Source organism: Uranotaenia lowii, chromosome 3, assembly GCF_029784155.1.
Source record: "Uranotaenia lowii strain MFRU-FL chromosome 3, ASM2978415v1, whole genome shotgun sequence".
In the NCBI taxonomy this organism is placed as follows: domain Eukaryota; kingdom Metazoa; phylum Arthropoda; class Insecta; order Diptera; family Culicidae; genus Uranotaenia; species Uranotaenia lowii.
The window spans coordinates 165,938,990-165,954,444 of record NC_073693.1 but is presented as its reverse complement, the minus strand read 5'-3'; the positions used below and the strand labels follow the sequence as shown (position 1 = coordinate 165,954,444).

The window sequence follows — 15,455 nt, the reverse complement described above, 5'->3', positions numbered from 1 at the left end:
GAGGATGTAAAACCCGGAAAAAAGCCTTTCTCTGGAATAATCTTCAATTCAGCGGAGATTGAGCTGAAAAGCCCGAGAGGAACCATTTGCAATTAAATTGTTTCAGCAACAGTTAAATTGAGCGTAACTTGAAAACAAATTTGAACTCGAATTTATCACAATTTGTTCGGACATAATCCTCAACGTACTGTAAAACATTCACAAGAAACTATCAGAATAGCTGAAGAGCTCGAAAGTGAAATCAGAATTGAATTTGGTTGGGAAAATACCGAAAAACTCTGTTTGCTTATGGAAGAAATATCACATTAAGTAAATTTTTGATTTTCTTATCTAATTCAATCATTGTTACTGGCGGAAAGTTGGCAGTTTCCAGAATAATTTTAATTTCGAAAACAACTTGTATTTACCGCCATGTAAAAAACAGCTATCATCACCCTTTTGTTAGTTCCGTAACTGAAATCTAGTTAGCGCTGCATGTCAAAAAGTTGCTGCAAATCGCCAATAGATTCTGATGTAAATATTCGGACAAATATGCTCAGTAATCGGAGGTTTCTGAAAGCTGTGGCTAAGTTTGTATGAATAGCCGAAAAACCAATAGGATGCTGAAAAATGCTATGTTCGGCCAATATTTTGTTGTTTTTCATAATATTTCGATGATTGGACGTTCGCGGTTTATGATCACTTCCTCAGATCCCCAAGTATCCGATTAGCGAATGACTTCATCAGAAAAGTTACAATTCTGCACTTCTCTTGTAAACATGTGAAAAAAAAATTAATCAGACGACAATAATTGTTCTTCAAGAATATTTCGCGATATGAAAACAACTTTGATCGATCATTCAACAATATGTACAATATGGTGAGCAATTTCCAATGACAACATTTTTAAACTTAAGCTACTTTCAATCATAACATTATTTATCTTGCAACTAGCAAAAGAAATGGCACATGGTTTTTCATGGAAAAAACTTCAAAGTATATCGAAAAATTTGATTACAAAAAAATAAAATTTTGAATTCTTTCAGCCAGGCCCATGCGAAGGACCCGCTCATGGCGGGGGTTTTCGAATTTCAAATTTAGCTATAAATAATAGCAAACCAAAAATCTATATATATAAAAATGAATTTCTGTCTGTCTGTCTGTCTGTTCCCTATAGACTCGGAAACTACTGAACCGATTTGCGTGAAACTTGGCAGGTGGGGATATTGGAGGCAGGGGAAGGTTCCTATTATGGTTTGAGACCCCTCCCTTTCTCATGAAGGGGGGGAGGGGCCTCCCAAGCATAAGTAAATTTTTTGCGTAACTCGAGAACGCATCAAGCAAATGGTGTCAAATTTAGCATGGGGTGGTATTTAGGAACGAGGAATATTTCTATGAATATGAGGTACCCCTCCCTCCTCTCAATGGGGTGATAGGAAGGGAAGAGAGGGGCCTACCTTACAATTTTTCATATAACTCGAAAACTAATCAAGATATTGGAACCAAATTTGGCACGGGAAGGTATTTGGATACGAAAAATATACCAATGATTATTTGAGACCCCTCCCTCTTTCCAGTAGGGAGATATAAAGGGGGGAGGGGGCCTCTTTTATAATTTTTTACATCTATATATATAAAAATGAATTTCTGTCTGTCTGTCTGTCTGTCTGTTCCCTATAGACTCGGAAACTACTGAACGGATTTGCGTGAAACTTGGCAGGTGGAGGTATTGGAGGTAGGGGGAGGTTCCTATTATGGTTCGAGACCCCTCCCTGTCTTATGAAGGGGGGGAGGGGCCTCCCAAAAAAAAATACCTTTTTCAGCATAACTCGAGAACCCATCAAACAAATGGTATCTAATTTGGCATGGAGTGGTATTTGGGAACGAGAAATAATTCTTAGAATATAAGGTACCCCTCCCTCCTCTCAGTGGAGTGATAGGAAGAAGGGAGGGGGGCTACCTTACAATTTTTCATATAACTCGAAAACTAATCAAGATATTAGAACCAAATTTGGCAAGGGAAGGTATTTGGATGCGAAAAATATTTCAATGATTATTTGAGACCCCTCCCTCTTTCCAGTAGAAAGGGGGAGGGGGCCTCTTTTATATTTTTTTACATAACTCAAAAACTAATAAAGCAAATGGAACCAAATTTGGCATGGGAGAGTATTTTGATATAAATAATATTTCTATGATTATTTGAGACCCCTCCCTCTTTCCAGAAGGAGATATAAAGGGGAGAGGGGGCTTTTTATAATTTTTTACATAACTCAAAAACTAATAAATCAAATGGAACCAAATTTGGCATGGGCGGGTATTTGGGAACGTGACATGTTCTAATGATTGTTTGAGACCTATTCCTTCTTCCAGCGGGGAGAATGGAAAGAGGGAGGGGATTTTCATACAATTTGTACTGCATAACTTGAGAACTTCAATAGCAAATGGAACCAAATTTGGCATGGAACGATATTTGGGTACGAGAATGCTTCTATCAATATTTGGTATCAATCATTCCTTCAAATAGGTGGATGAAAAAGGGAAGGAGAGATCACAATTTTCGGTATAACTGGAGAGGTGATCGAGCAAATGGAACCATATTTAACATGTGAGGATATTTATATACGAGAAATGTTTCTATTATAAATTGAAGCCCCACCTTTTTTTCAGCGAAAAGATATAAAGAGGAAAAGGAGGGCTTTCATACAAATGAAGGGAGCAAATGAAACCAAATTTGGCATCAAAAAGCATTTGAGTACAAAAAATACTTTTATGAATATAAAGTTCTCATCCATTCACTCAATGGGGAGAACGGAAGGGGGGTGGTAATTCCTTTCAAGTTTATGCATAACTCAAGAATTTACTAAGCAAATAAAACCAAATTTGGCATGGGATGGTATTTCGATACGAGAAACTTTTCTATGTGAAACAATTCCTTTCTGGCAGTAGGAGAATAGAATTGGGAATACAGGAAGAGCGGAGAAAAGCATATATTGAACTTTTTTTTTACAAAATCCGTGAAATGGACAAAACTCAACATGGAAAATCATTTTGATATGATTCTATGATTATCTGACACACCATCCTCCTTTCAGTGAGTAGGTACATAGAAGGAGGGAGGTGAGCCCAATACAATTTTGTTAGCATAAGCTCTCAATTTATGCAAACGAAGCCAACAAATGGAAACAAATATGACATGGAAAGGTATTTGATTACGAGATATTTTTCTACGATTGTTATGAACCCTCACGCTTTACAGTGTAGAGAGGGAAAGGAAGGATTTAAGCCATATTTGTGTTGCAATTCGAAACTCCAGCTGCAGCTCTCATTGTATAACGGTTGCTTTTGAAATATGTAATTGTTTGGTTTAAAATAATACTAACAAATCAATAAAAATTTGAATTATTTCTGAAAATATAATAATATCAATAGTTTTTGAAGGGTGTAGCAAAGCACACCGGGTCAGCTAGTAACTCATAAAAAATAATAAAGCAAATGGAACCAAATTTGGCATGGAACGATATTTGAGTACGAGAAATGCTTCTATGAATATTTGATATCCCTGACTCCTTCATAGAGGTGGATGAAAAGGGAGAGGGGAGGTCTCCCTTACAATTTTCAGTATAACTGGAGAGTTGATCGAGGAAATTGAACCATATTTGGCATGTGAGGGTATTTGGATACGAGAAACGTTTCTATTATAAATTGAAGCTCCACCTTTTTTCAGCGGAAAGATATAAAGGGGGAAAGAAGGGCTTCCATACAATTTTTTTGCATGACTCGAGAATTAATCGAGCAAATGAAACCAAATTTGGAACCAAAAAGTATTTGAGTACGAAAAATACTTTTTCTATGCGAAACAATTCCTTTATTGCAGTAGGATGATAGAATAGGGAATATAGGAAAGGAAGAGGAGGCTTACATTTAACTTTTTTTTTCTACAAACCCCGAGAAATGGACAAAACTTAACATGGAAAATCATTTTGGTATGATTTTATGATTATCTGACACACCATCCTCCTTTCAGTGAGTAGGTACGTAGGAGGAGGGAGGTGAGCCCAATACAATTTTTTTAGCATAAGTTCTCAATTTATGCTAACAAAGCCAACAAATGGAAACACATATGGCATAGAAAGGTACTTGATTACGAGATATGTTTCTACGATTGTTATAGACCCTAATGCTTTGCAGTGTAGAGAGGAGAAGAAAGGAGGAGGCTCCATAAACATTTCTTTGTAAAGCTTAAAAACTTATCAAAGAATGGAATTATATTTAAAATGGGTATGGTTATTAAAGACCACGACCTCCATTCAGCAGGGGGTGAAGGGAAGGACAGGGGAAGGGGCTCTCTTATCAGTTTTTTAGCATAAATCCAGAACATATCAAGCAAAAACAGCCATATTTTATATGTTAGATTGTTTGCGTACAATTAATTTGAGACCCTCCAGACAGATTAAAATTATCAGATCTTTAAAACAAATTCAGAAAACAAGATTAAGAATATTATTGTATGTTATCTTTGTGTTGCAATTCGAAACTCCAGCTGCTGCTCTCATTTTATAGCAATTGCTTATAAATTATGTTATAATGTGATTTAAAATGATGCCAATAAAATCATAAACATTTGACTAATTTTTGAAAATATTTTTTGATTTTGAAAGGTGTAGCAAAGCACACCGAGTCAGCTAGTAAACAATAAAAAAAGGAAAGGAATTTCGAACACCTTTTTTCATTCATGATTACCACACAAACTAAAAATAAATTGGGCTGATAAAAGAAAAACAAAATTTGCATTTTTTTTTATAAATGTTTCAAAAACTCAGAGTTTAAAAGAAATCTGGATTCTTAAATAAATGTACAACCAGATAAAAAACTGACGATGATTAGTTTTTTAGAAAATGATAACAATTATTAATATTTATTCATCTTAGTTAAAATTCTATTCTTCATTTTCAACTCAAAGGTGATTGAAAAATTCCGCTGTAGCATTTTGAATTTGAACAAAAAATATTTAATCGCGATTAAAAATGTGAATTTTCGATAACAGAAAAACCAATTTGAACTTTGGAGAATTTATTCAATGATTGATGGTTTAATTTAATTTGATAAAAAGAAGAATAGATATATTTATTATTATTTGAAAAGTGCCGGTGAAAGAAATCATAGAAAATACCAATTTATAGAAAAATAAACGGCTTGAATAGTTAATTTCTGAAGTTCAAAATAATAACTTCATGTTCAATTATACTTACAAGAAAATATTGAGAAATGGGTAAATTCGTTAATGCTCAATGAAAACTGATAAAAAAATTAAAGATAAGAAGTTCCAAGTTACAACAAATATTGGAAGAACAAAGCAAATATGAAGTAAGTTAACATTTCGCTTTAAAATTAAGTTAAAGTTGCTACCTACTTCAAATCACGTTTCAAACTTTTAAAGATTAATTTAAAAATCATGATCGATTCATAAATGACGATTTTTTCTAAGGAAAATTAATAAAAAGTTTTTTAATTTTCAATCACAGGTTTTAAAGTTTAAAATTACAAGCTCTGAATATTTTGTCACTTTCGATTGAAATATTGGGTCCTGGAAAAAACAGAAGGTTGAAACTTTGTTTTTCTTTTTAAAAACTAAGATGTTGTCAAGTACACAAAAATTCAGAATTTAAAAAAACAAATTTTTTAAAGTTTATTCTAAAATTTAAATATATCGACTTAAAAATTTGAAAAATGTTTATGAAAAAATTGGAAAAAACTGTAATTCGGAAAATTTATTTGAAAATTTAAACAAAATATGAAAATAAAAAAGATAACCTTTTTAAAACATTTCAGGAAGTTTTTTTTTCAATAAACACGTTTCACCATAAGAATTTACATAATTTAATTGATGACTAAAGTCAACAGCATTTTGATAATTATTTTTTCCAATTATTGATTTGGTAGATTTTAGCGTTCTGAACTCGAATCTTTTATGAAATTTGTTAAAACGCTTTAAGTTTTGGTGATAAGTTGTTATAAAATGTAAAAATTTGATAAATGATGAAAAAGTAAAAAAAAACTTATAAAATTTTATAATTTTTTTCGCGGAACTCAAACTACTTGAATTCTTGAGGAAAGTTGATAATTCATTTAGAACTTTTATTTTTGAATGATATGTTTTTGATTTGGGTTTTTGTATAAACAATGCAGAAATTTCTCAAATACTTTTTACATATTTTCAAAAGCCTTTGAATTACAAAAGCTGATAGAAAAATTGCATATTCAGATTCAGGGTACCCAAATAAGTCAAATTTACCTTTTTAATTCATTGCACCTCAGAAAAATGTAAATTTTGTGGCTTTGTGTAAATTATGTGTTGTGTTGAGCATTTAACACGTAATAAAATTTAGTCGAAATTGGTTTCTTGAAGAATATTTCATATCAGCTTAACATTTGTAATGCAATAAACGATTTTTTTTTAAATTAAAAGAAATGGTTAGTTTCAAACTCTGTTCTTATTTAGTTACACTTCTTAATAAAAACCAATTCGAATAGTATCGTAGATCAAAATGTCTCAAGCCAAGGTAGATTTAAGATTGAATTCCGCCGGAGGCGAGAAAAATTTCTGACTTGCTTGTTAACACTTATTTTCAAATACATTTTATGATCGAGTAATTTTCCGTCCCTTCGGTGAAAATTTTACTCGGAAAAAATCCTCATGGGGGGGGGGGGGTTAAACCCCTAAAACCCCCCCCGTTCGCACGGCCTTGCTTTCAGCAATGTAGCGTAGAATTAATCTATGTCTGCCTCACAAGTGGACTGCGCTGAATTCAGGAACTAAGAGAATTGAGAAGTGTCAAAAACTGCGACGTGTCAGAATGTGCTAGTAGTCTGAGTCGATTTGGGGTCATTATTGAATTTCTCATAGCCTGTTTCTTCCTCTTGGTTCATAACTCATCCATGATTTCTCGCAAATTTTTTTAAGTAACGTTTACATAACTTAATTTGAACTTTAAGTTTGCATGGGAAAAAAGAGTATTTTGCTCTGAAAAAACATCATCCTTTTTGTTTTTTTTGTGGAAACGAGGCTGCTAATTGTTTTTGTTCCAATGCATAAATTTTTCAAAGGAAATTTACTACTGAAAAACTTTGTCGAAGACCGTAGCTTCGTATCTTACCAGGCAAAAAAATTAGCTGTTGAACAAGAGAATGACTTTTGGCATTGAAAAAAAAATTCAACTGACATCACTGCTTTATCGATCTCATCACTATAGGTCGATTCACGCACTGCCTGGCCTCACTGTTTTTGACATCTCGCGATTCCTGTTTTGATTCCTTAATTTCCAATTTTGCACGCTGAGGAAGCCAAGCAAACATTTCGGTCCTCATTTAATTCTCATTCACACATATTTAGCAAAAGTACTCAGCTCAATTTTGGGATAAAAAAATGAAAAAGAAAATTAGATGTTTTCAGTATCAAATAATGAAAAATCAATCATTTTGTGTATAAATCCAGCTGGAATAGATGGACTTAAATTTTAAAGTTAAATCACTGACTGGACACTCGATTTCGGTTTTTAGCGCTGCTCGAAAATGAACGAAAATGTCGATATTAGTTAAATTTTCATGCTCGAATTGCTGCCGCGCAATGTCGACGATAAGAGGCTTCTAGCCAAAAACTGAGAGGAATTTCGTCTATAAGTCTCATGTCAGTGTGATGAGTGGTTAAACTGACGTTATTTTTATTCTTCGAAAATATCATATCGTAAAAATTTATAATAGTTAAACCTTTCTTTCGCAATGTTTTCCGGAGAATTTTCCTTTATTAGATTCTTCTGTCCCTGAATAGTGTTGTCGTATAAGTATGTGCATTTTTTTTACAGCTTCCGGTCAAAACAAAAAATTTCCGGACAATTGATTTGGCACATTCGAATTCTTTAGAAGTTTCCACATGGAATTTTTTATTTCAAGTAGGCACGCTTTCCCAGAATATTCAATGCAAAGTGGGTTGGTCCAGAACAAATTTGTTGAAGTAGGGGTTTGAAAAATTTTAATAAACAAACCTCCTTTTCGAATTTTTTTACGAATTTTCAGCTTCTGTTCATTTCCAAAGAGATAAACATGAGAAACCAAAAAATGCGCTAAATTTAATTCACAAAATGGAACTTGGTTTTTTGCTATCCTTAAAAAAAAGGAAAATACATCATCGTGAATCGACCCATTGGTCACTTTGACGAACCACTTAAACGCCTAAAGATATTGTGTCCAGCTGATCCCTCCAACCTCCGATTCTCGTTTCTTCATTGGAATTGTTTGGTTTTATAGATTCTTTGTCATTTTTTAACTTTTACACTAAGCTTGCGAGTGAAAAAGTGTTTCATATTAAATTCAAAGTTTTCGAAAATACTATTATGTCTAAGACATGTATCAAGGTAGAAACTATCATTCTCTTTGCTCAATTCGATCTATTTTTCTAATTCAGATCGTGCAAATTTTTAGTAATTTGGTACGTTTTATAAGCTTTGAGAATTTCCGAGATATTTTAGCGTTTCCCGGGATTCAGGAATTCCCAATTTTTTTAATTCCCGGAAATTCGGGGTTGGGAAATCCCGGGTAGGTCACTCTAACGGTCTTCGACAAAATTGCTCAGCAGTAAATTTCCTTCAAAAAACTTATAAACTGGCACAAAAACCATTAGCAGGATCGGATCCACAGAGGATAAAAATTTTGTGAATCAAATCTGATTCTTGTAAACTTTTTTCAAGTTTTTGATTTTATAGTTTGGAATTAAGCTTTCGAAAAAACTACGACTTCAAATGTAAACAATACTCAAAAAGTATGGAATTCTCTGCGATTTGTTTTACAGGAAGAAAACAGAAAATATTTTTTATCGAAAATAAACTCCATAATTAAAATCCTGGGGATGATTAAAAAATAAACAAAAATAACGTTTTCATTTATTGAAAAAAATTGAAAAAAAAAAAAACAATCTCAAATATTACAGGGTGACAAAAAAGTCCGGTCACACTCAGGGCCGGATTAAGCCATCGGGGGGCCCGGGGCAATTTTTCTCGGGGGGCCCCTTTGATTCATTTTTTTTTCAAATGCTATCCTGACTATTTTAAACGTGTTAAAGAATTGGATATGAGTTCAATATACTCTCTTCAAATTGTCACGTTGTCTGTGTGGAAGATGGTTTCTGGTATCTTCAAATAAAAATTATCAATCAATCAAGTGCAAACATTGCGATAGAGTTCAGAAATTTCTCTCAAATGAAAGCTCTGATTTGAGCTTCCAAATGCAAAATTTAATTCTCAATTTTTTTAATACCCTTATCAACAAATAAAATCCTCTTATTTAGAATAATGACCGGATGGATATTTTAAATGTTTTTCATTTCATCATTGACAATTGGACAATTGGAAAGTATCATGAAAATTTGAAACATAAAATACAAAATTCAAAAAAATAAACAAAATAATTAAATTCAATCTCTATAGAGATACAGATATAAGAGTTTAAGAATTCAAAGCTTCAACTTTTTCCTTCCCATGGTAGCACAGGTGATCCACAACTTTGCACAGCTCGCATTTGAACTTGGCATTTTGGATCAACACCATTTCCTCACTAAATGTGTAGGTAGATATGCGTGAAGAAACATTGCACCAAATTTGAAGAGAATCGATTCACTAGGTTTTACTCGGCAGGTGAAAAGCTGTACAAAAGTCTTATTTTTTCGAATTTAAATCAAGTCGTCATTTGTTGTTCTGTTGCTTGACAAGTTTTCATAATTATCATCAAATAAAATACTGACGTGCAGAAGGTTGCTTGCGTAAACAAAATCAAATAATGGTTTGCTTAGATTTCCACTAAAATTTTCGAATAAGTAAAGTGGATCACAGGTGATACACTAGGAACAAAACGCACTTTTCATTTTGCTGAGCTTTTTATCAATACACATGAAAATCACTCCGTCAAAAGTTTTTTCTCTTCAGGAAAGGTATTTCAGCTACTTAAATAACCACTGATCTGAAAAAATATTGAAACTTATGTAAGTTCTTATTAAAACGTAATATTCTGTTTTTTCTGGCGACAAGTGTCATGGCGGCCATTGTTCAAGGCAAAAATAAAAATTTCGTAAATTTCAGTAGTTTGAGTTTTGAGGGATGGCTATATCCTAGAAATATTTTACAAATCAGGATTTGTGATCAATGCGGTGATTAAATTTCACGTATTTTTGCCGTTATTTCTTATTTTCATTTGCACCTTATATGTTGTTATTTTCCCAATGGAGCATATATGATCCACCTCGAAACCCAAATTTATCAAGTGGATCATTGAAGTAACCTTAAATTAAGCATCTTTTGTTCTAGAATTTTAGTTGGTTAAATACTGTTATTTTCAGAACCACAATTCAGTGTCTTAAATCTAAATCATAAGTTCAAATCAAGTTTTGAGGAACGAAATATGAATAAAATAAAAAAAAATGAGATTCCAAAACCAAAGCAGAAGTTGCACCAAATGTGTATTCCAATTTTATACCTTTGAAATACAAACAAATCGTTTTCGTGGGATGTTATTCTGAATGTGACAAAAGTTTCATTCGATGCTCCCGAAACCAAAGGGGTATAAATGAAAAAATGATCGTTTGAAAAAAATCAATTCAGAATAAAGATTAAATGTTAAAAATACAGAATCAGTTATCATTGAAAAAATTCAGATGAGGAATCCAAATGAGTTTAGAACCTAAAACAAAGATCATGAGTTCTCAAAATTCAGAAAAACCATGGAGATGAAATTCAGTAACTGAAGTAACAACGCAAGACTTGAAAATCTGGAAAAATGAAAGATGAAAATTACATAGGAATATTCATGTTAAAAGAATCACTCAATGATATTAGCAACTCAACTATGAGATCGTATTAATGATAATTTGAGAATGATCATTTGGAAAATGATATGCTAAATGCGAGATATTTACTTCAGTCAGTATATGGTAAAATTTTGTTTAAATCAGTTGAAAATGTTTAAATACGAATTTTGAACCTAAGACAAAAATTGGGATGGAAATTCTATAAAGCAACTCAGTACTGTCCATTGATCCAAAATTTTGATCCCTGGTAAAATTTTGAAATGTTTATCATAAAGCTTCTCTGTTCTCTCTTAGCACTGTGAGCCAGTTTTGACGAAATTAGCTGCTATTTAAGAGCAGAAACCATTACTTGGAAAGTTAACGAAATACTAAACATTATAATTGTGCAAGACGTTTGCATGTAATGAAAATTAGGAGATGTTTTTCTTTATTTTACCTGACTGAGATGTTTCGATAAAAAAGAAAAATTGAGATGTTTTTCCTAATATTGTCATGATTTTTTTTTTGAATTCGGTTTACATTATTTTTGTCCAGATTTTGGGTTGGGTTCTCTAGGGGGCCCCCTTAATTTATGTTAAAGAAAAACTATTCTAGATATTATTTCACGGGGGCCCCTTTAGTTGTGATATTTCCAGTTTTTATTCCGATTTTCTTGTTTTGATTTCTTTTCATAGTTTTGTAGAAATCGAGGTAGTATGATTAAAGTAATGTAAAATTTTATTTTTCCCTCGGGGGGCCCCCCTGAGCCGGGGGGCCCGGGGCAATTGCCCCTTTTGCCCCCCCTTTAATCCGGCCTTGGTCACACTTTTATGGGGACACCTGTAGCCTACACGTTGCATCTCTTTGGTGCCTTCTATATGTCAAATGAAAGGGCTAACTCTGCTGCCCAAAGTGGCAGAGTTTCGTTCTTGTGCAGTTTGTTTACATTGAGTTGTGAGCCATGGCAGAGTTAAGGGCAGCTGTTATCGCTGCTCGGTTTGGCGCGTAGATGACGAGCTTATTTTTTCGGACGAGAAGCTGTTCGTTTTGGAGCAAACAGTCAATCGCCAAAATGATCGAGTTTGGAGTGTGAGCCTCCAGCAGGCTCCTGCGGACAAGCTGAACGTTTCCTGGTTCCAAAATAAGACGTCAGTCTTGCTTCCTGACAGATGGCGCAGCATTCCATACCGCAAAGGTTGTTCAGGCGTAGTGTGAAAAAACTTGACCGATTTCATTTCGAAGAATGGATGGCCTCCGTCGTTTCCGGATCTGAATCCACTGGATTGTTTCGTGTGGGGATACATGATGTCGAAGCTAAAACATTATAAAATAGCAAATTTGGAGCAATTCGAGCGAGTTATCACGCAAATCTGGGACGAGATGCCGATGGAGCAGGTGCGCGCCGCTTGCGACGACTTTCCGAGACGTCTTAAGCTGGTTCGATCAGATAAAGGTGGTGTAATTCCGAGATATCATCTGTGAAGTATCTTTATGAATTACTGAATAAAGCTATGAAAGCCAGATTCAGATTTTCTTCTTATTCTTTGAGATATTGAGGTTTCCCTGTGTGACCGGACTTTTTTGTCACCCTGTACTTTTAGTATGTAGTTTTAAGTTGAATTATGTATTCAAAATGACTTGTTGAAGAATTTAAAATTTGAAGTTAAATAAACAAAATGAAATATAGATTATCTCCAACGAAAAAGTAATTTTGATAGTTTATCTTGATTGTGAAACTCATTTACGAGTAGAATCTTGATCTAAATTTTGAATATAAATTCAAGATCATAATTTTGCATCTGAACCCAGAATTTGAATTTAAGAGAAATAGATAAAATGAATAAAATTTAATAAAATGATGAATCTGATTCTAATTTTTCAATTCTGAATCGCCATTTTGAAGCATTATATTGTTTGAATTCCTCAAATTTAAATTGAAAAAAAATTGTTGGGTTTAAAAAAAAAATACGTATAAAAACTGCTTTTACAAATGCTTTTACAAAAAAAATACTTCGAATGTTAATCAACAAAACCCAGGAAGGTTTCTAATTTTTTTTTTAATTTATGGAAAATTATAGGTAATTGTATATGAATATGAGTTTCAAAAATTTTGCATCCAATTTGGAAGGAAATGCAAAACCTAATTTGAACGATTACAAAACAGCTTTTCTTTTCTATTTTTTAATGATGATTCAAACCGAAAATCAAAAATCCCAAACTAGATACAGAATCCGGAAACAGAAAAGCAATTAAGATTTTCATAATACAAAACCAGAATCTTTTGAATGAGTACAATATCATTCAAAATTTATTGTTCAGAAACGAATTCCTATTAACAAGCAACCAAATTTTTAAAAACTCAATCAGAATTCTGATGCTTTTTTTGGTTTATTTATGACACTTTACCACCTTGTGGCATTCGTGTCTCTCTATTTGTGTAAAATTTAATTTATACACAAGGCAAAAATACATAAGCAATGTTTTTCAAACTTATTATTTCCTCCATGTTTATATGATTTTCGTTATTTTAGCCTAAAAAATTTTTGATTTACTTCAGATGTGTAATTCAAAATAATCATGAAGATGAAAAATGAATATCATGACACTTCTTTCACTTCCTAACTATTGCTGCCTGTAACAAGATTTTTTTTTCGCAAGAAACAATTTTGCATCAGCTTTAGTAGAAAAAAAATTAAAAATCGTCATTTTTAAATATTTTTTCATAAATACTTTTTTTTACAACTGTTCATAATGATTCTTAGGAAAAATAAAAAATCCTTAAATCAAGGTTATTTTTTATGAAACGCTTACTCAGATAAATACTATAGGATAAAAATGTCAATCACCTTTAAGAATGCCTTTATTGATTTTCGAAAAGTTTATTGTGTGTCAGACAATTTTATAATCATCAGACGAAAATTGAAATTTTTAAGGTAAATTCATCATTTTCCGAAATAAGCTTAATTTTTTTTTTACTCCGTCACTTTCTTAATATATTTTTTATTACTCTCTCTTACTCCCTAAAGTAACCAACTTATTGAGAGAAACATAATTTATCATCAAAAAGTCTCCATGTATTTTAACACAATTACTGAAATTGATCAAAAAGATTCATCAGCACTCTGCTGCTGTTTGCATCAACTTCGATTGAGTCAATTGACTAGATATTTGTAAATTAATAAGGAATGATAAATTTTTCATAAATCCAAAAACTCCAAGACATTAACACCGGTCAGGTATTTCAAAATGCATGAAAAAATAAGCATCGACACGGTGTTGATTCACATAGTTTACCTGACACTATGATTTGTGCAACGTTCTCTTTCTCTCTGGAGCCACCATAAAAAAAAGAAAAGGCAAACTGGGAAGATAGTTTTAAAATTTCTCGTTTTATTTTATTTATCAATTTTCATAGTTTTCCATCACACTTCATAACTTGATGAACAAAAAATAAATAAATAAAAACGTAAATAAATAAATTCCTTGTATTAATTGAAAAAAGCTCTGTACACTGTATCTGCAGCAGAAAATCTGAGTTTTAATAATCAAATTCAATGCTGTCTGTTATTTTGAAAAGACATACACCGTCTTAGCCGATTTAGGCTTTACAGACTGAATAATTGACGTGGACAACTTAATATTAACATTTAACACCCAGTACCGAGATGGGAATCGAACCCATGCCATCAGTGAACTAGCGATTACCGTCTTACCACGCTAATCACTCGACCACCGAGACGTACATTATGGCTTTGGAAAGATATTTTTAAAGATACCTTTTTAATCAGCTCAACTTTAATTAAGGCTGTATTAACAATATATTCATTCACAATCAGAGTGCAGAGTTACTTTTTGGATTCTGTGTATGTGCATTGAAATCATCTGTCAGATTATTTGTCTGAGCTCAAGATTATAAATGGAACACAGTTGTATCGGATAAGTTATTCAATAACTATCCGCCAACCGCATCGTTGACAAAAAGTCGCGAATGACACAAAGATGCTAAAACTACTATTATCGAAACAAAAAAAAGTCAGATTAAGATAATATTCAATAAAAAATAAAATATCAAGACAAATATCCCTTCCGTTAAAAAAAAGCGTTGATTGGATAGCTTTTGGTCAATAGAAAATTGATAATATACAAGTTATTTGGATCTTGAAGTAGGTAGGTGATAATATCTGAAAAAGCATACAGCGGTCGTAGCGTTCCTCAAAAGCATTACAAATGAAGCTGTTCTCTCTGGAGCCACCATTAATAAATTAAGCTCCTCAGTTGTAGAATGTTTCATTCCGACTGTTGGAACATTGAAGTAAAGTTATTCAGAAAAAAAAATCCGATTCCATGGATATTTCAAACTCGTTATTGAATTTCATTTAAAATTCATATTCCCGATTTCAGGTTTTTGATTGCATTGCTACGTTTATAAAAGGTTCAAGACTTGTAAAATACATCTTAATCTATTTCCAATTGCATTGCCATAATCGAAAATGATCTAAAATCTAACAGCAACGATCTATTGGTTTATTTATATTCTGTCCAGCATTCTACGAAGCGATAAGAACAAATGGAACGAATCTGGCATTGCAAAATGCACGCGAAATGTATTTTGTGTATGTGTGTGTATGGTTCAAAGAAACCACATGGG

General features: G+C 32.7%; 1 protein-coding gene across 5 annotated transcripts in view; it reads right to left on the bottom strand.

Moving 5' to 3' along the window:
• The window catches only part of LOC129758243 (protein qui-1), a 457,546-nt gene that overhangs the window by 39,438 nt on the left and 402,653 nt on the right, over positions 1-15,455 (bottom strand). The window lies entirely within an intron of this gene.